The following is a 21,867-nucleotide window of genomic DNA, read 5'->3' as shown; positions in this document are numbered from 1 at the left end:
CAAATATGAAGAGATGGATTTGAGCTTACCTGTTAGGAGTCAAAACACTTTCTACTTCATCACTAACCTAACTCTTCTTTCTGGCATTGAGATTCCTTTTTTTCCTTTAGCCTACATTTCTTGTCATTTCTCAGTGTACCTTTAAGGACAGAAATATGCTTTTGATGAATTGAGTAACCCATCACCCTCTAAATTCAAGGTTCTTTTCCTCATCTCTAATATTTTACTCATTAATTTCTTTCTCTACTTTACTTCGGTTTTCTAAAATGTATCCAGTCTCCACTTTGTAGTTTAATTCCTATCAAATTAACTGTTCAGTCCAGCTAAAAAGAATCATATTCTCTTTAACTCTTATGGCTAATATCTATAATATTTAGTTAGCAATTAATCAAGCATTATCTCTTGTAAAATCTTTGACTTGTTCTATCTCTTGGTACATATATATATATTTAAGCGTAATCCATTTCCAACCACTGTAAATTTGAGATCCAGAAAATGCTTTATTATATTTTAAGTCTAATTATATTTTGTTGGTCATTTAAAAATTTATTTTGACCAGTGGGAAAGTATGTCTGGGAAAAAAAAAATCATGAATATTTTCCAAATTACTTGCTGTTAGTATTGGAGAAAGGTCTTTTTCCAGTCACTCAAAAAACAAAACAAAACAAAACAAAACAAAAACAAATGCAAGTATTTGAAGTCACTTAATTATTGTTATGGCAAAAATTATTGTTATGGGCCAAATTATGTATCCAGAAAGATTGAAAAGTTCTAGCCCATGGTACCTGTGAATGTGACCTTATTTGGAAATATAATCTTTGCAGATGATCCCATTAAGATAAGGTTTTTAGGATGGACTCTAATCCAATATGACTGCTGACCTTACAAAAAGGGAAACACCATCTACAAGGGGGAAGCTGCTATAAGCTAGGAGAGACACACACCTTCACCTTCACACACCACAGAAGAAAGCGATCTTGCTGACACCTTGATCTCAGACTTCTGGCTCTGTAAGCCATCCACGGTGTGGTTCCTTGTTGCAGGATCCCTAGCAAACTAACAGTATTTTAGTACAGTACTCAATAAACTGACTTAAATCTACAGGCTTACGAAATATTATTTTACAAATACAAAGTAAACAGTTCATTCATGTATTAGTGTTTCAAATAATAAAGAAGGGGAACTCAAACTAAAAACATTCTCATGGGTGTTTACAATTCAGTTATGGTTAAAATGTAACAATATATGCTCTTGATACTGCTGATTTATCTTCTAATCGTATGCCTCAGTGAATCCTGAGATGGTTCATAAAATCAAAGGTGAACTCCTTCCATCCTCCGTTTTTTGAAAAACAAAAACAAAGCAAAAAAAAAAAAATGGAGGTTAACTTAAAATTTAAGTAAATTACATTAAACAACACAGCAGTCATTGACCCAGGTAATTGTCTCTATTTTGTGTGATTAACCCTTGGTAACAGTGAAAAGGCTAATAATTACAACAAAAGACACAATACAATAGTTTATTTTTTTGTCTTGAATCCTCTCTTATCATACTGATTAACTCATTCCTGACCTGGTGGTCTTCCAGAGGAGAGATACATATTATTTAGAAACTATCCTCACTGTGCTGTTTCCCTGCTTTTGCTATATGCTGGCTTTTCTTTGATGCTAGGAGCTCCAGAGCCTCTTATGCAACTAGGCATATTAGGTATAAAAGCTTTTAATCACACTAATTCCTCTAACTGTTCCTAATCTATATCTAAGTCTCTCATCTATTCCTATTCTGACACAGCTGCTGCTAGATGAAAAAAAAAAAGAAAAATAGAAGGTTCTTACATTCTACTTTAACTGAACTGAAATCAGAATTTAACTACCACGATCATTGCCTTTCCTTTCCTTGCTGTCGTTGGGCAGCTTTAAGAATCAATGGCAAACAATATGGAAAAATTGACAAAATATGTGTGTTTTCTTCCGCTAAACTTCAAAAACAGTGAAACTTGGATTTCTGTCAGTTGCAAACTGCCTCTCAATAGATGTTTATTTTTTGCCCATTTGAAATCTTTCCCTTCATTGTGAAGATTAAAATAATTTTGGAACTACAGAAATCTTCAAAAACTACTTTTTTGGGTGTCTTTGTGTCTCCTTCTTCTTAAATTCTCAAATTCCTTTTCTATCTATCCCAATGTCTTTCCATTCTTTTTCTCCATAACTTGAGGTACTCACTCTTTCCTCTATCTTCTATCTACTTACTTTTTAAAAATATCTTGCTACTTACCCAGTTTAAATGTTCACAATAACAAATAATTTGCTTTTATTTGAAAAATGCAGTTTAATTGTACATTTTGAAAAAAATGTAAATTTCAGGGAAATTACATTAAAAACAAAATAAAATACATATTTTGAATAGGTAAAATGTCCCAGAAAGAAAAGTAATTGGTAGTTAAGAGTGAAGTATTGATGTTTGGGGACATTAGATGTATAGTACAAGTTAAAATAATAAATCAAATTATTTATAGAGGGTATAAGGGTCTTCCTGGAGGATAAAGGAGACATTTCTTTCTCTGAAGCAGGATAGAAGAATATGCCAGACATACCTGATACAATGGAGAATAACAATTTTTAGATTTTCTCCAATGACTTGAAATATGTATTAACTGACCCAGTATTAATGTAATTGTTGGCTATGAAGCATAGTCACTATAATGAATAACTAGACTACACAGACAAAAGAAAATAATGTTTTCTATCATTAAAGATTTTCAAGCAAAGTATATAAATATTCTAAAATATTTGATTAATAGATTGCTACATTGATACTCATACTCAATCTGAAGATTGTGGAAATTTTTTAAAAAGATAGGTGTTTATAATCTAATGCTTTATTTGTATAATATATTTATTTGTTTAAATGAACCACAAGAGACTATGGACTCTGGGAAACAAACAGGGTTTCAGAGGAGAGGGGGGTGGAGGATTGGGCTAGGCCGGTGATGGGTATTAAGGAGGGCACCTGTTGCATGGAGCACTGGGTGTTATATGCAAACAATGAATCACGGAACACTACATCAAAAACTAAGGATGTACTGTATGATGAATAACATAACATAATAAAAAATTAAAAATAAATAAATGCTCCTTTCCCCCCACGGGTTATTTTAAATGTGAGTCTTCTGATTAACAACCCTTGCAAAATTTTATGGACCTATTTGAGGTTATTAAAAAAAAAGTATGTAATTGTGCTCCAGAAAAATATACAATTCTGATTATAGTTAATGACAATATTGATAATATTAATAAGAGGTATTATTTATTAAATACTTTATTAGAATTGCATTATAGTCTATGTATGACTTATTATATAAAATCTCCCTAACAGACCTGTAACAAAAAGTTTATTAAATTTTAAGAAGAAAAGGAGTTAATGGAGAAATATAATCCATGGATAATTACCCAGTAAATTCTAAGTAGTGAAGTTTTTATGCTTTGGAGACTAGTGTTGTCTGTCTTTAAACTGTAGACTGTATTCTCATTCCAAATGCTTTTCTTTTATTTGTTCTTTTTTTTTTAAGTCATTTCACTTAACTTTATAACAACTATTTTTAGCTTGAGTTTTATTTATTTTGGCTCAGGTTCATAACGGTACTTCTTTGAAATTGAAATTATTTGAAAAGAGGACAGAATAAAAAATAGTTCATAGTAGTCTGTGCAATGAAATTAACTTTACTGCACATCTAGTGCTTTAATCCTTACAACAACCCAGAGGAATCTTAGGAGAGCTTTATTAATAACAAGTAAGGTTTAAATAAGAACGAGCTAAGATCACACAACTTGTAAATGGCAGACTAGAAATTCAAATAGATGGTATATTCACTTCAAAAATTGTATTATAAAACTCTGTAATATAACCTCTTTTAAAATAATCTGCTTTAAAGAAAAACTTGATTAATCAGAACAAAAATCATCTAAAATGATCATTAAACTGGATTTACTTTAAGCACACAACAGACCTAAGACTATAAAAGCATTGATTTAAGAAATGTGTACAATTAAGACCCCCTTTGTCTTTGGAGTAATATATTTTCATTCCTCATATATCACTGATGTGTATGAACTAGAGCTATGGTACCATGAATTAATGTAGCACTTTTGAATTTATAAAGCACATTGATATATTTACTTAACTGCCATTGGAAAATAACAAACTTTATCATTAATAAAAAAAAAAAACAGGTCTCAGCCCTATGATAATTAATGGTGAGATGGATCAATAAATTATTAAAACCTAGTGACTTTATAACTATGTGTTAAGGAAATTATAAGATTAAAGTTAACTTGCATTTCTAAATCTTCAGTAAGATATAAGGGAGGATTTACCAGAAAACTATATTATTTAGGAAGAGAGAAAGACAAAAGATAGGTTATAGAGAAATAAGTTGACCATTCTTCCTGTGAAGAGACAGATTGAGAGAGAAAGATAATGTGACAGTGAATGAGAGGGAGACTGGAAATTGAGACAAATTTAGATAAATGCAGAGAGAAATGTGCAATGCTTTGTATTCTTTTAAACACTACAGTAATGGGAACACGAAACAAACTCCAATTCAAAGCTTATGTAGGTCTTTTTGGTGTGATTGCATGTATTTCAGCTAAAGTTGGAGCAAAACTCAAACTGAAGAAATTACTCTAATGGGAAAAATACAAGTAGGAAGGAGCAGATGAGAATTTTGTACCACAGACAATGAGGTTAAAATGTGGAATATTCTTACGTTTAAAAAAAAAATGTTATCTTGAGTGCATTGGCTTGAGAACCTCTGGTAACCCATAACCCTTTGCTGCTTCCATCAACTCTGGTCATGTTAGTGTGGGTGATACAGTGTGACACAGCTTTCCCCTGTTATCTCACCTAAGGTGGTCATCAGTATAGCAGCAGAGAAGTCCAGGGTCTCCCGGGAAAAGTCTAGAGTCTTTTCTCTAGTTCCAAATGCAAATTGCTCTGGGATCAATTCAAGCAGTTTTCGTATTGCCTGAATTTCTCTCCCTGTCTTTAACATTATGTAAGTTATGACAATCAGTCTAAATGTGTAGAAGACTCAATATGGATTTAATTTAATAAAACAAGGTTTAGATTAATTAGGGTTCCTTATTTTACTGATTATACGTGACTTCATTCTATCCTCTTCTCTGCTCGCCTCCCTTTTTCTTATTATTCTACTAAATTTTGAACTTTTGATGACATAACTCATAGGTAATGAAAAAATGGATTTTAAAGTACCCAGGTGGCAAGCAGTATTCCTTCCAATTAGTTATTTGTATAGAATTCCTATATGTTTTAAAAAACAGCAACGAATTACCTTAAATTGACTTCAGTGATTATGGTTTACCCCATGGAAATTTAAAATTACATATCTTAAAGCCCTATACAAATATGTTTGAACCTAACGATGCATCACATCAATATAAATTTTTTTTCTGAAAAAAACAAAATAGCTATCATTAAATATTTTAAAATTTTGCTAGGAAATAACAATACACTTATTTCTTGAGTGTCATGGGGCAAAAAAAATCTTTTAGGTAAAAGTGATAAAGAATATGTTTTACTGTATATAAGATTTATTATAATTATTAGATTTTCCTAATAATTGCATTAGCTATGTCATCCGGAAGAGTCTCCAGTTCCTGGAGCAGACAGCAAGTGACAGCTGATGAGTCATATGTAAATGGCCATTGAGGAAATTCACAAATTGGCTATTGAGCTGTAGTGTTTGATCTCCAGAGCACTATTACATTTTAAGTTCTTTGATTTCATGTTAAAATCCAGATGAGCTTTCAAACAATACAACATCATACATAGTAGTATATAAACATAACTATAATCTAAATGTAAAATGTTTTTATTATAAATTGTTTAATGTGTTTTTACTGCAAATTCCTAAAATTAGAGTGTAAGAGAAATTAACTTGAAAAATTTAAGTTTATGATCTTATTTATAAATTACCTTTATCAAATTTAGAGAACTACATTTTCAACAGAAAGTGGCCTATCCATAGAGAATGGCATAATGGTTCACTCCATTTTTCCATTGTTTCTCATGATCGAAGGAAAGAAAGTGTGGCTTTATAAAAATGAGAAAAATAATAAGGGTTGTAAATATCTGATTAAAAATAGGCTTGAGGGGGCGCCTGGGTAGCGCAGTCGTTAAAGCGTCTGCCTTCGGCTCAGGGCATGATCCCTGCGTGGCGGGATCGAGTCCCACATCCGGCTCCTCCGCTACGAGCCTGCTTCTTCCTCTCCCACTCCCCCTGCTTGTTTCCCTCTCTCGCTGGCTGTCTCTCTGTCACATAAATAAAATAAAATCTTAAAAAAAAAAAAAATAAATAAAAATAGGCTTGAATTATATACCCTTACCTACACTCTATAACATATTTTTCTATTAGTTTAATTCTTTAGACAAATACGGATGACACTAAAGATCAAATTAATAAAGGCTTTATAAGTTTTAATGGTCTTAAAATCCAAAACAAATCAGTTAGGAGTTAACCTTTTGAAAGGTAGTTAAAACATAATTAACAAGTAATTAATATGATGAACTTCCAAAAAGATGATATTAACTTTGCTGTCAAAATACAGCAGCAAAAACAAACATATCCTTCTTGGAGAGTAGCAAGTCAAGCTGTGTAGTATCTATGACTGAGGTACATAAGAATAAATTATTTGGGCTATACTGGAATTTTTCACTTGGACACTATCATTAATTTATTAAACAAAATCCTTTCCTATGTAAGAGAAATCTGACCTATAATGATAGACATTTGAAATTCATAATTTTACAGTTTCCTCCTCAAACTTAAAAATAATAATAATGACGTTACTTTATCTATAAAGAACAGATATGTTCCAAATTCCATGATGAAGTGGCAAGTTAACCATTATTGGAAGCATTTTGTTTGAAACAAGGTGATTCATTCTTGTGTATGTTGTGGTTGAAAGTTAGTCACCTTGCACATTTTTACTTGTGTGATGGTCATTCTAAGATCTGCTGAATGGTAAATTGAATATGACATAAATTTTGTTTATATACATGACTAGACTTCAACATATGAATAATTAATGATAATGCATTAAAATAAGAAAATACTGAAAATGTAACATTGATTTTTTGAAAGTTTATTTATTTTAGAGAGAGAGAGTGTGCATGAACTGGGTGGGGGGGAAGAGAGAGAGGGGGGGAGGAAGAGAGAATCTCAAGCAGACTCCCCTGCTGAGCATGGAGCTGGACATGGGGCTCAATTTCATGACCCTGAGATCATGACCTGAATCAAAACCAAGAGTTGGGCACTTAACAGACTGAGTGACCTAGGAGCCCCGACATTGATTATTTTAGAGAGTCTAGAAAAGTCAAATATACCATAGCCTAAAAAGCCCATGCAGATTGTTCTATAATAACATCTCAGAAATGATTTATTTATAAAAGTAGCCATTTACTCTTTAGATAATTGGCCAAAGCAAATAGGCAGCCCCTAATCGGCCAATACGTTTCTTTCTCAAAGATGACCTCGTGTGGGCTAGTTCTGATTCCTAAGTTGTCCATCTTGCTTATAAAGTGAATTTAGGAAGTTATGCTTTAGATAAAAGGGTGAGAGTGAAAACTAACACTCCAGAGCATATATGCATGCACTGCACATCTTAGAAAGTTAAAAAAAATGGTGACAAAGTAAAAGCCTTAGCTATATGCTGCTAGGCTGGGGAGTGTGAGGGAGTTCACATGCAGAGGAAAAATTCCAACTGCCTTTCACCTTAATGGACTGATTTCCATAGATATGATTGCTGCAATCACTGGAAACAAGCTTATTTATGAATGTGTTGACTTATTGTTTATCACCCCTTTTAAATTTAGAGGAAAGTAACATAAAATTATCACTGGCAAATGGCCGAGAGGGAAAGCAGATCATTTTTATTTCCGGCTTTCACACTAAATAAAAAACAAAACTCAAAGTAACTGTACAGAGATATTGTTTAATTTAATCATTTCATTGTCCTTGATATGTTTCTGCTCACCTTGTAAAGTTTATGTGTATTATTTCCAGTTTCATGAGTTTTAGCATTACCTTTATTTTACTTATACTTTAATTTCATGCTAAGTTTTCTTTTTCTTTTTTTTTTTTTCTTGTGAACTCTCTTTCAATTTTACATAAGCAGCAAGGGCTGAGGGCACAGCCAGTGGGTGGTGCACCATGGACTCCAACACAGCCCATGGAAAGAACCCTGAATATTATGATGAAGTGACAGTCACAAATCCTTTTCATCTAGAGAACTGTTCTCAGGATCTACATAGCAGAGACTTAAATGTTAATTGAGAAGATGTAAATTTTCCATGTGTAGGGCAAAATTGTTCAATCCCATTTCCTTCCTTCACAAAGGCAGCAACCTCTGTGACCTCAGCTGCAGCAACTTCTTGCTAGACACGTCTCCAAATGCAAAGGAAACAAAAGCAAATATGAAGTATTGGGACTTAATCAAGATAAAAATCTACACAGCAAAGGAAACAGTCAACAAAACTAAAAGGAAACCTACAGAATGGGAGAAGATATTTACAAATGACATATCAGATAAAGGGTTAGTAACCAAAATCTATAAAGAACTTATCAAACCCAACACCCAAAAACCAAATAATCCAGTCAAGAAACAGGCAGAAGACATGAAGAGATATTTCTCCAAAGAAGACATATAAATAGCCAACAGACACATGAAAAAATGCTCCACATCACTTGGCATCCGGGAAATCAAAACCACAATGAGATACCACCTCACACCAGTCAGAATGGCTAAAATTAACAAGACAGGAAACACAAAATGTTGTTGAGGATGTGGAGAAGGGGGAACCCTCTTACACTGTTGGTAGGAATGCAAGTTGCTACAGCCACTCTGGAAAGCAGTATGGAGCTTCCTCAAGAAGTTGAAAATCGAGCTACCTATGAACCAGCAATTGCACTACTGGGTGTTTACCTCAAAGGTACAAATGTATTGATCTGAAGGGGCACCTGCACCCCAATGTTTATAGCAACAACATCCACAATAGCCACACTGTGGAAAGAGCCAAGATGTCCATAGACAGATGAATGGATAAAGAAGATATGGTATATATGGTGACTAACATAATATAATAAGAAAACATAAAAAAAGAATAAAAATGTAAACATATTTTAAAAAAAAAGAAGATATGGTATATATATACAATGGAATATTACTCAGTCATCGGAAAGGATGAATACTTACAATTTACATCAACTGGTATGGAACTGGAGGATATTATGCTGAGCAAAATAAGTCAATCAGAGAAGGACAATTATCATATGGTTTCACTCATATGTGGAATATGAGAAACAGTGCAGAGGACCATAGAGGAAGGGAGAGACAACTGAATGGGAAGTCATCAGAAAGGGAGAAAAACCATGAGAAACTCTTAACTATAGGAAACAAATTGAGGGTTGCTGGAGGGGCAGTGGGTGGAGGGATGGGGTAATTGGGTGATAGGCATTAAGGGGGGCACGCGGTATGATGAGCACTGGGTATTACACACAACTGATGAATTATTGAACTCTACACCTGAAACTAATGATGTACTATATATTGGCCAAATTGAATTTAAATAATGAAATTTTAAAAATAAAAAGTAAAAGTAGCAGAAACATAAATAGACAAAGGCTTCTTCTAGGACTGTTTACTGGTCTAAACAGGATAACAGTAGAGATGGGGAAAAACAAATTTGAACAACATAGAACAAATACATCTTATTAATGGATATTTATCAAAGTTGCTTAGGAGAAAATCAATCATCAGTTCAATTAGAAAGTCTAGAAACTTTATGATGATGACTTTGTATTTATTTGAAACTTAGTTCAAATTCAGTTTAGTTTACCATTGTTTAATCCTTTACAAGTGCTTAAATAACTAGTAATATCATTTTATGATAAATTGCATACTTATCTACAATATTCTCAGATACCTCCATATTGGTCTGTGTTGCTAAGATAGGTCATATTTCAAAGGCTGACAATTGTCATCATTTTCTTTCCTCAAGGCAGTAACAAAGAGAAAGACATATTGTATGCATGCTTTAAGTTTTTATACTTTTGCAGTTATCACTTGTTAGTTCAGTGAACTGGTCCGTTGTTCACAGTCAGGGCGCAGTGTTCCTACGTGCATTGCACATGTGTTCACAGTTTTCTCATATTAGGGCTTTACTTGAGGTGACTTGCGGTTGCCAGGATGGCCCTGATGCCACAAAGTACTGTCAAATTTACTCACTCATCCCATTTAAATATAAATGTTAAATATAAATTGACTTAATAGAGCTTATCACCCACATTTTTCGCACCTGAAATAATCATATTAAAACAACTCTTATTGTACGTAAATTCTAAAGCTCACTATCACTTAAATGGACACAAACTAACTGAACTGTTTAAAGTCCCTCAAGGCTTGTTACCAGGACCTATTCACAATCTACATTCTTCCCCTGATATATCATCATGGTTTTATCTGGAGTATAGATTCTATATTCCATAATTCACCATTTTTACATATTCAGGAAAAATCTTCCTCATCAGTCCAAACTTGTATATTACCCTGCCTGTTTGTCACTGCCTATATGAAAACTCCTAGTCGTATAAACATAACAGTAAATAATAACACTTTTGAAGCTTGCCTGGTTATAACTCTTCTACCTGTTATTTCTGTACTCTCTAATCCACGTAGTTGGCAATGCCGGAAATATAGGAGTTTTTCTTTCTTTCTCTTTCTCCTTCCTTCCTTCCTTCCTTCCTTCCTTCCTTCCTTCATTTTACATATATGTATATTCTCATTCTTTTCCAACTCTATTCTCAAACTTTCCACTATGACATGCAAGTTAATGATATATCTACCCGTTAGCAGCTGGTGATGATATGCCCCTTATGAAGGTTACTCTAGGTATACAGGTCTTCTGAATAACTCTAGAAAATTGCAAGATGTTTATATTGGGCCTTTCCATCCTCTGGAACAACTCTTTCAGGAGAATAAATTGTTCATCACTGTCCGTTAGGATGCATCCATTGAATTCTATGTTTTTGAAACAAAAGTTAAAATAAAAAATGTCTTTTTGTGAGGAATGATATATTTTTTTAAGACAAGAAATAAAAAGACTATAGCCATAGTAGCAATCAAAGGGCAGCAAGGATTGGAAAAAGGACATAATTCTTACTCTTGTGAAGGGATCCTATAAAATCATACACTATGCAAGTCAGTAACATGTATAGGGAAACTCAAGGGAAATATAGGTATAATTTAATATTCTGAATTTCTGCCCGCTGTATTCCCCCAATGCATTGCATTTATCTAAAGCACTAAAAAAGATAAGAGGTTCCATCATGCTTCCCTAGTTTAGCACAGATCTGTGGCCTTTACATTACGCAGAAGGATTGGCACACTGAGGGTCTACACCCACGTAACCCCAAATTACGTTCAGAACACAGAGAATGTCTTTCCTCTTTATGAAGATGCATAGTTGTTTTACAAACTTAAAGGGAAGCACAAAGGTCTTGCTGTATAAAACAGGACGTTCAGATAGGGAATAAACAGATTCTTAACTGTAATTCATTTGGTAGATAAGACTAATGTCTTCAGCATCTCCAAGGGGCATACTTCTGAAAAATCAGTTTGATGAAGGAAAAATCATTAATCTCGGAGTGGAATTTTACACATACCAAGAAAGTCACATGGAGAACAGGTACAAGTTATCCCTGGTTGCCAAGGCAACGATAGTTTTAGTTTCTCTACTAAGCAAGCTTCCCCAATATCCTCAGTAGTACCATGGATGTTAACTAAAGTGCCATGTCCTCCTGCAAAGAGTTTTAGGATGCTGTTCTCCTGAGGCCTAATCAATATAAGAGATTCCCCACAAAGATAAGTCAGACAAATACATCATGACCTAATTTTCTTTTCATCTATCCAGTAAATCAACTGTGAAAATAAGAACTGACCCATGTGTTAGGGGCTAAAAGTAATCACAGCTAGCCTAATCAAGATTAAGAAGTCATCTATGTTTCTATGTTTAAAAAAGAAAGAAGAGGAAGAAATTAGTAATACTTTACTGAATCATCCTTCAATTTAGCATTCTTTTGTTAAAGGTGAATATAGATTGTGGAGGTTAGGGAACACTTGCTATAGGCTAATTATTTACAGAGATGGCAAGCAAAATAGAATTATATTAGACCGTCAAGGCAACAGTGATACAAATTTAGCAGAACCTATCATGCTAACCAGTCTAATAACTTCTCTAACATCTTCATTTGTGCTGGGAACAATCTGTAACACTCTTCCTCTCTCATTTGATATCCTTAAATCATAATGCAAATTATGTTGAGTTCTTACTATATTCTAAATGATACTGTTTGTGTATATGTTATGCATATCTTTAGCAGCCCAGAGATTTTTGAAAGTGAAAGGGATTATATAACATGCAAAAAATTACTAATAAAAGAGCATAGACTAAAAACATTATACTGGAGTGATTAGTATTTGAAATTTTCCTTCAAAGGGACATTAATCATACCCATATTACAGAGTGAGTATGATAATTAATAAGATAGTAAAAACATCGCTATACTTCACTCAGAGTAAATAATTAAATTTTCCCCTTTATTTCTTCTTGTTTATATTTTAGTGGTTCAAATGAAGTGAATTCAGTGGAAGCTGTCATCTTAACGGGAATTTTTTTATGAGAAGTGAATCTGGATTGAGACTTTTTGGAAGGTATAGGCTTTGGATAATTTGAGCACCTGCTGTTTATGGTGATGAGAGAGAAAGTAGGAATAAGCACAAGTTAATTGAATAGAATAACAAAAAAGAATGGTGGATATTAAAGGAGAATAGACTAACTCATTACTGTTTTTGTGGAGTATCAACCAGGCATGGGAAGATGTAAATTTCACAGTCTTTCTAAATCAGCTTTAAACTCCCAGATAAAAATGACGCTGTTTTGCTGACTTTTAGTGATTTGGAGGTTCTTTATCTAAAAATACAAAATCTTAATTTTGAATTAATAAATTTGTATCTCCATACATAAAGTGCAAGAAAAATGCAAGCCTATGGTTTAGAAGATAGTGTTGATCAAAAGACACACTTTCAAGGGCAGTTAAGTAGATGGGATTTTCCTTGGGAAGATCACAAGAATGTGGAACAAAGCTCTATGCCAAATCCTTGCATTATTTGAAGGAAAAAAAATTACATAGTTGTTGGGGTGCCTGGGTGGCACAGTTGGTTAAGCATCCGACTCTTGGTTTCGGCTCAGGTCTGATCTCAGGGTTGTGAGATCAAGCCCTGCCTTGGGTTCTGCAGACAGCATGGAGTTTGCTTGTGTTTCTTTCTCCTTCTCCTTCTACCCCCCACCCCTTTCTCTCTCTCTCAAATAAGTAAGTCTTAAAAAATAACGTAGGTGTGGAAATATAAACTAATACATAAACCATTGATTGTGACAAGCAGAAAGCAGTGTTACTGAAGCACAGTCACATAGGGGAGAATATCTTCCCAGAGGCAGACAAAGAGCAGAAAAAAACATCATTCCTATTAATAGAAATAGGTAGCTGTCACTTACGGAGCAATTTTATGTGCATGAAAATACTCCTTTAGGTGAGAGAATGGTGCTGTCAGGAACAATTTGTCTATGATGATGTAGAATATTTGCATTATTGACTCATCCATGCTTAGGTTCATATAAAGGACTGCATTAGAGGATGGACGTAAATTTGTGAATGTGCCTTTTAAGCTTAAATATTTCAAAAAGTGTATTTTGCTTATATATGCATATTTGGGGGTTGTGTTTTTTACTGATATCACAAAGTAATTCATACCTAACTAGAAATGTAGTGAAAACAAGGATAAGGTAGAACATCTTTTTTTTTTTTTTTTTAAGATTTTATTTATTTGAGAAAGAGAGAGATAGAGAGAAAACACAAGCAGGGGGGAGGGGTAGAGGGAGAAGGAGAAGCAGGCTCCCACTGAGCAGAGAGCCTGATGCAGGCTTCCATCCCAGAATCCTGAAACCATGACCCCGGCTGAAGGCAGACACTTAACCGATTGAGCCACCCTGGCGCCCCCAGATGGAACAGTTTGAAGTAGAATTGTTGGAGCTGGAGATATCACAGATTTCATCTCAGGATTTTTAAAAGCTTTTGTAATTTGGAAATAATGTTGTATTTCTGAAGAAGAGCCAAGACAGTACAGAGAGTTCCTGGGTATCCTTCATTTAGCTTCCATTAAGGTTCAAATCTAATGTGTCCTGGCATGTTCTTCTTTGGATTTATCCTGTTTGAATTTCCTTCTTGACATTATAGATTTATATATTTTCTTTGTTATCAATACTTAGTAATTAACTTTGGTACAAAGTACATTAATAACTAAATTATAGGCTATATTCATTTCTTTGGTTTTCACGGTTTATTTTTCTACTGCAGAATACAGTCTAGCATAATTATGCTGCATTTAGACTTTAGCTTACTTTAATCTGTAGCAGTTTCTCTCCCCTCCCCAACTCTTTAAAAAAATATTATTATATTATCTAGATACTTTTGATGGATTCTAGTCAAATAACTCATAGACACCATCCTTCTATTTGGACATATCTGAATATCATAGATGTGGTGTTCTCATCACATTGTATCAGAAGGTACATGGTATCAACATGACTCATTCCATGATTGTTTTGGTCATTTAGTTAAAATGTGGTATTTGTCAGGTTTCCCTATTATATAGTAACTGCTTTTTCTTTTCCAAACTCTATTCAATAGAAGTGAGTCACTAAGTTCAGTTCATACTCTGGACATATTCACAAATCACCATAGTCATTAACTATTTTGAGGGAGATACTTCGAATCTATGCCGTTACTCTGCTTCTTTAAGTTTTTTTTTTTTTAAGATTTTATTCATTTATTCAACAGAGATAGAGACAGCCAGCGAGAGAGGGAACACAAGCAGGGGGAGTGGGAGAGGAAGAAGCAGAATCACAGCAGAAGAGCCTGATGTGGGGCTCGATCCCACAACGCCGGGATCACGCCCTGAGCCGAAGGCAGACGCTTAACTGCTGTGCCACCCAGGCGCCCCCTCCTTTAAGTTTTTGACCACAAGTTTCAATATTCTTTAGTCACAACAATTATTACTGGTGCTCTAATGTTGCTTTTCTATTAACTGTTAAAAAATTATTTATAACAGCTGTTAAAAATGATAAGAAAGACTTCAAGAGGGGAATCAGTCTCAACTCCAAATATAGGAAAAATAGGGATTTATAGCCAAGGAATAGGGCGGGTGTCAGTGAATGGAAATTATTAAGAAGAAACATCAGGGATAAGGGAAGATTCTGGCTAAGCCAACAGGACAAGATTCTTGCTGTAGATGGGCCAGGGTGATTTGGTACCATCTAGGGGATGAGTAATTTGACCAGATATTGAAGATGATTAGATATTGAGGGCAGTAGATTCTTGGTCACATGACAGTAGGATTCTTGTTCTTGAGGACAAAGACCAAAGATGCAGTCTCATCACAAAAGGGCTTAAGGAGCCTGACTAAAATTTGTTTAAGAACAGAGTCTCTGTCATTACTTCATTGCTTTTACATTTATAAATCAGAATTCTTTGAGGGAGATTTGAACCTTCTCTTTAATTTTTACTTAATCTTTTGTATCAATTTGATTTCATGGATATTTATTTTATGGTAGGTCACACTGGCAGAAATTCTCTTAGTTTACCTTTTTCTGAGGTTTCTCAGGTGGATTCCCTTTCATTCCTGAAGGATTTTTATTTTTCCTGGGTGTAGGATTCCGGATTAAAAGTTTTATTTCTTTAGCTCTTGAAAAATACCATGGCACTTATTTTTCGTCTCCATGGTTTCTGATGCAAATCTGCTCTCATTTCAATTGTTTTTCCCCTGTAGGCAAGGTATCTCTTCTGGTCTCAAGATTGTTTTTCTGTCTTTATTTTTCAATAATTTGATTACGATGTGCCTTGGCATGCACTTCTTTAGATTTATCCAGTTTGGCGTTCACTCAGGTTGTTTCTTTTGACAGGTTTACAAGCTTTTGCCAAACTTCAGAAATTGTCACCCATTATTCCTTTAGTACTTTTTTTTTCAGCCCCAGTACCTTCTCTTCTTCTATGACTCCAGAGACACAAATATTATATTTTTCATTGTGTTCCTTCAAGTGCCCAAGGTGTTCTTCGTTGTCTCCAGCCTATTTTCTTTCTGTTATTTGGATTGGGCAGTTTCTAAAATTCCACATCATATTTACTGATTCTTTCTTCTATCTTCTCAATTCTGCCCTTTAACCTATGTAGGGATTACTCCTTTTCCCCACACCCATCCCCCCACCTCCAGCCAGGGTTAGAATTTATTTTGTTCCTCCCTGTATCTCTCCCTTTTTTCTTGCTGTGGTGGGTTTCCAGCAATCCCCACCGACTACATTTTTTTCTTTTCTTACCCCCATATGTTGAGGGGTGTGTGTGTGTGTGTATAACGTATACATATTATACACACATATTATATAGTTAATTCCATGTGCATGTTATACATATATTATATATTACATAGTATATGTAATATATATATAGATATATAATATATGTAGTATATATATATAATAATGAGATCAGTATGGATGGACTTCTGAAGTGTCTCTTACTCCTATCAAGTCAACACCACATGGAAAAACTTTCTAAGTATTCTTCCTGATTTTCTGTGTGAGGTCCTGGTGGAGTTCCAGGAGGGTCAGCCTGCAAGTACATGCAATTCTCCCTTCATCTATGGTCTGCTAGAGCTTTACACTGTCATGCTAGCCCATATTTAGCAACTTATTTAAATTTTCCAGTTAAATATACTCACCAAATTGTATGACCAGGTGTCTGTCCCAGATAAGCAAATGCTCAGATTCCATTTCTGTTCTCAGGGACCTATCCTCCTTAGATTTCAGGTAGTTTGGCATTCAGTTCTCCAGTGTTTTCAAGAGAAGTCATTAATTTGTAGTTAGTGAGCTTTTTATCTTGTTCTATGGGTGGGGGGCAACATTCTTTCCCGTTCTGTTAAACTCTGATTTGAAAGCAGAAAGGTGTTGCTTTCAGGTCAGAGCTTGAAAAAAATGGAAAGAGTGTTGCTCTCACCCTTAGAACAAGATAAAAAGCTACACCAGCTATAGCAGAGGAATTATGAAGTGAAAATATGGAAACCTGAAATCTAACTATTATCTCCTCCCAAAGGCATCTTATTAATATAAGTTAAATAAATTAATCAAAAGAGTCTTTTTGTTTTACATAAAATCCTGAAATTTGAATAATGAGCTTGAAGACAATCTGTGAAGAAGCTATATCTAATTACTTTAAGTAAAATGATACAGCATTGAATTCATTTTTTTACCCACTATATTAAAGCATTCCGAATAGATTGATAAAAAATAGTAGAATTAGAATTGATATTATTTTTCCACAGATAGAGAAAATAACAAGGCAATTAATTTCTTTGTATAAATTCTTTTATATACATACAAATTTACTAGTACCCTTCCTTACACTCAACTGGATAAATCAGAATTAATTTTATCATATCATACTTAATTATAATTTCGTATTTCAGCACGCTCTGTAACATAATGTTTCATAAATCTGATGAAATATAAGCCAGTAGATGAAACATTGATTTGGTTAACTTAACTAATGTTATCTTCCTGAGCAACTGTAGAGTTGTTTTCACTCTTTATCAAACACATTTTCCCTCAAATACAATATTGCAATTACAGACCGTGCATGAAAATGTCTGTGCATTGTACTAGTGCCAATGAGTAATCTCCTGTTTGGGGCTATAAACATTTCGGTTCAGCTGTTCAATGCATGTTTACATAAGCTCACATCTTCCCACTCAACAAGATTTCTAAAAGAGCACAGCTCAGTGAAAAACTGAAGAGGGAATGATGAGTGGAAAACAAGTCTATTCTTAACAAGCTATAATCAAATCATTATATGAAGCTTTATTCTTCTGCATTTGGTATGATAGTCCTTCAGCAAAAGAAACAGAATAGGGGGAAAAAGTTGACAAATAGTATTACAGTTCAAATTGAAATTCTATGTATCTTAAAAAGTAGATGCTGAATCACAAAAAAGAAAGATTAATAACTGCATTTTCTAAGTGGTTCTGTAAGAAGTTTTGTTTCAGGATACAGGTTACATATAGAATATTGCCATCTAATGTAAGTTAGATTTCTATATGTTGAAAATCACACACTATCAGGAGGTAACACATTGCTCAAATGTCTAAATCCAGTATTCAAGAACCAAAATTGTTGAGCTGGATATTAAGAGAAAACATTGTGAAAGAAAAATATATGCAACTCCCCCTAAAATCACTTACTTTGATGAATATTTGAACTTTTTTTTTTTTTACCACTAAATCATGTGTGTATATAATGACAAGAAATGGGTGATCAAAGGTAAAATGTCTGTTTTACTTTTAGTGAAATAGTATACCACAGTGCAAAGCAGAAACATTTTATTAATGGTACTTTCACAGCTTCTGGAAGGGTGAAGTGATCCCAAGTCTGCACCCAACCTACAGATGGACACATGTATTATGGGCAGAAATCAGGTGTCTGATTTCATTTAAGAGCTTCTGTACTCAGCTTAATGAAAATTAAATCAACTAAATCAAGTCTAGCCCTGCTTCTTGGAGATTTTTTTTTAAGATTTTATTTATTTATTTGACAGAGAGACAGCGAGAGAGGGAAAACAAGCAAGGGGAGTGTGAGAGGGAGAAGCAGGCTCCCCACGGAGCAGGGAGCCCGATGCAGGGCTCAATCTCAGGACTCTGGGATCATGACCTGAGCGGAAGGCAGATACTTAATGGCTGAGCCACCTATGCGCCCCTGCTCCTTGGAGATTTTATAAGATGGCAGTTTTGAAATATTTTTATTTCATATCCTATCATTTAAAGACATGTGGGATTTCAACTAGAATACATGTATTATTATTAATTAAAAGGATAGGTAAGAATATTAGAATCTGTTACCTCTTTCATAAGATGTGCAAATAAATTAAAAATTTAAAAATATAAGATAATGATAAATTTATTGAGTTTATATTTGGTACACATAAATTCTTATTAAACCATTCTACCATTTTAATGAGGGTATTATGATTGTATATTTTCTTGTACATTTCTAATTTCAGCTTTAATTTTAACACTTAAATTTAATGGATGTCATAGCTGAAAAATATACTTCCCAAAGATCCACAGATACACATCCATCATTGGCTCTCCTTACTAAACTACAATATAATCATGAATTAAACCAATGTACATATTTCTATGATAAAAATGTGTATACAGTTAGTAATATATGCACAGATATTCATATGTACATAAACACACACACACTGTTATGTGTATGGTAGTTTTAAAAGACATGTACAAAGTTTTTGGTACTTATCCCATTGAGAGGTGGGAATCTATATTTCTTTTGTTTTGGCAAACTTTTAACTCCTTTATCCAAGGGAATAGGGCAGCAGTTATATTCTGTGACTTCTGTGGCTTAATTATAAAATGCAATTCATCTTTCTTCCATCTTGGTCACCAGAACTCTCAAGGCTAGAACCCTGAGCTGACATATAAGAAGTCCAATTGTCCCAAGGCCACCATGCTGTGAGAAAGCCCAGGATACTTGGGGAGGCCACCTGGTGGTACTCTGGATAGCCATCCTGGTCGTCATGTCATGTGACCCGAAATACAAAATTTCGAGTGAATTAAGCCTTCAGATGATTCTAGTCCCTAGCCATCAGGAGACTCCAAGCCTTCAAGTCTTCCTAGTCAAGGCCTCAAGATAGTATGTAATAGAAGCAAGATGTCCCTTCTTCTTTTGATCAGAATTTCTGATCCCAGAATCTGTGAACACAAAAATGGTTGTTCCAAGATGCTAAATTATGTAGTAATTTGCTATGAATCAATAACAAATTGATGAATCATGTTAGGTATAATTATACACCAAAGAAATGCAATACACTACCCCTGCCGTGATGGAAGTGTAACTATTCTAGTTTCTTAGATTGCTTAACCACTTGAAACATCATAACTGAGGTACCTGGGTGGCTCAGTTGGTTAAAGTATCTGCCTTTGGCTCAGGTCATGAACTTGGGTTCTGGGATTGAGCCCTGCATCGCGTTACCCGCTAAGTGGGGAGTCTGCTTCTCCCTCTGTCTCTCCCCTCTGCTCGTGCTCTTTATCTCTATCTCTCTTTCTCTCTCAAATAAATAAATAAATATTTTTTAAAAATTAAACATCATAACCCTTTCGTCAGGTAGCTTATGACCTGATTGTCAGTAATGCCCATTCAAAATAATCAGTAGATTATAGGAAAAATTCAGTGTAAGTTATTTTTTATTGTGGGAAAAGAATATTGATGAAAGATGAAGTTACTTGAGTGGAATTTCCTTCTCTTACATTCCAAATGTTCCAAAGCACCTTATAATATAATACATTTGAAGAAATCACTTGTGCTATTGTAATAACAGTTAGGATCTTGCCATTCTTTGTGCGAAAATGAAGACCACATTTATATAAAGCATTACAATTCATAAGTTTTTTCATATTTATTCCAATTAATATGATAACTTTGTAAAGTAGTTATTAATTAATGTTTCTGAAAAGGAAAAAAAAACCTGTAGTTGCATAAATCATATAAATGGTAAGTAGCACACCTGGCTGGAACTTAAACAGAAATATATCAAATCCATATCCAAATATCTTATTGTTGGTAAAAGATAATTGATTATAGAAATAATAAAAGCTTCATGTGCAATTTGCTTAAAATTATCTTATTCTACACATTGTGAATTGCTAAATCTATTTATAATGCTTGCACTTGGAGATGTAACAGACATTTTTACTTGCATAAAAAGATATGCATAGGAGATTACTCTGTAGCAGGAGTATATGATGTCACCTACAACATTAACTGAATTCTGCACTAATGGAGAAGTTGTTCCTTGTAGTCTTTACTTAGTAAGCAGATGCTGTGTTTTGTTCTGCTCTGTTCAGAACTGTTACTGTGCCAATTATAACTTTAATCCAAATCCTTCCTCTTGTATAAGAGAATGATTAATTATTTTTAGTTGCCTTCTGTTTCAGTAAAAATCAGCAATAGTCTTTTCAGCTTATATTTACCATGCTTTCCATTTAACTATGTTAACCAATTCTAACTATTAAAATTATATAGACATATATTATAAGTATACATGTCTTTGAACCAGAAATAACTATTTCCTCCATTTTTAAAAAATTCAACAATTTAGTACATATTATAACTTGCTGAATCTAATTGTTGCAATAACACAAAAAGTTCTTTACATTAACCCTTTTTAAATTTAAAGTAGTCAATTCAGCTGGAGAATAGAGTCAATGAGGATTTCTTTTAGTAGACTGTACTTTTAATTGTAGTCTGAGTCATACATACACATAGAGAGACTTTTGGGGGCACCTTTCTAGAGAGTAAAGATAGTATATTTCAAAGTATGTTACTCTGTGTCAAGCAGGTAAATATATTAACATATTTACCTAAAAAGTAAAATACTACATAAGATTGTACTTTTGGAAATATTATCAAAAACCTTAAGAAGATAATATGAGGATGTAGTAAAATCAAATGTCATGAATAATCTCAGATTGTGTTGTTGAAATTATTTTCTAATGTCCACTTCTAGTTCAGACAGCTTTATTGCTTTGTCCTTCTCAATTCTCTAAAGTCAACTATGTAGTCTGTTGGAGTGAGCCACACTTCCATTGAAATATCCCTCTCTCCATACATATA

Source organism: Ursus maritimus, unplaced genomic scaffold (genome assembly GCF_017311325.1).
Source record: "Ursus maritimus isolate PB19 unplaced genomic scaffold, ASM1731132v1 scaffold_15, whole genome shotgun sequence".
Classification (NCBI taxonomy): Eukaryota; Metazoa; Chordata; class Mammalia; order Carnivora; family Ursidae; genus Ursus; species Ursus maritimus.
This window is presented reverse-complemented; position numbering follows the sequence as displayed.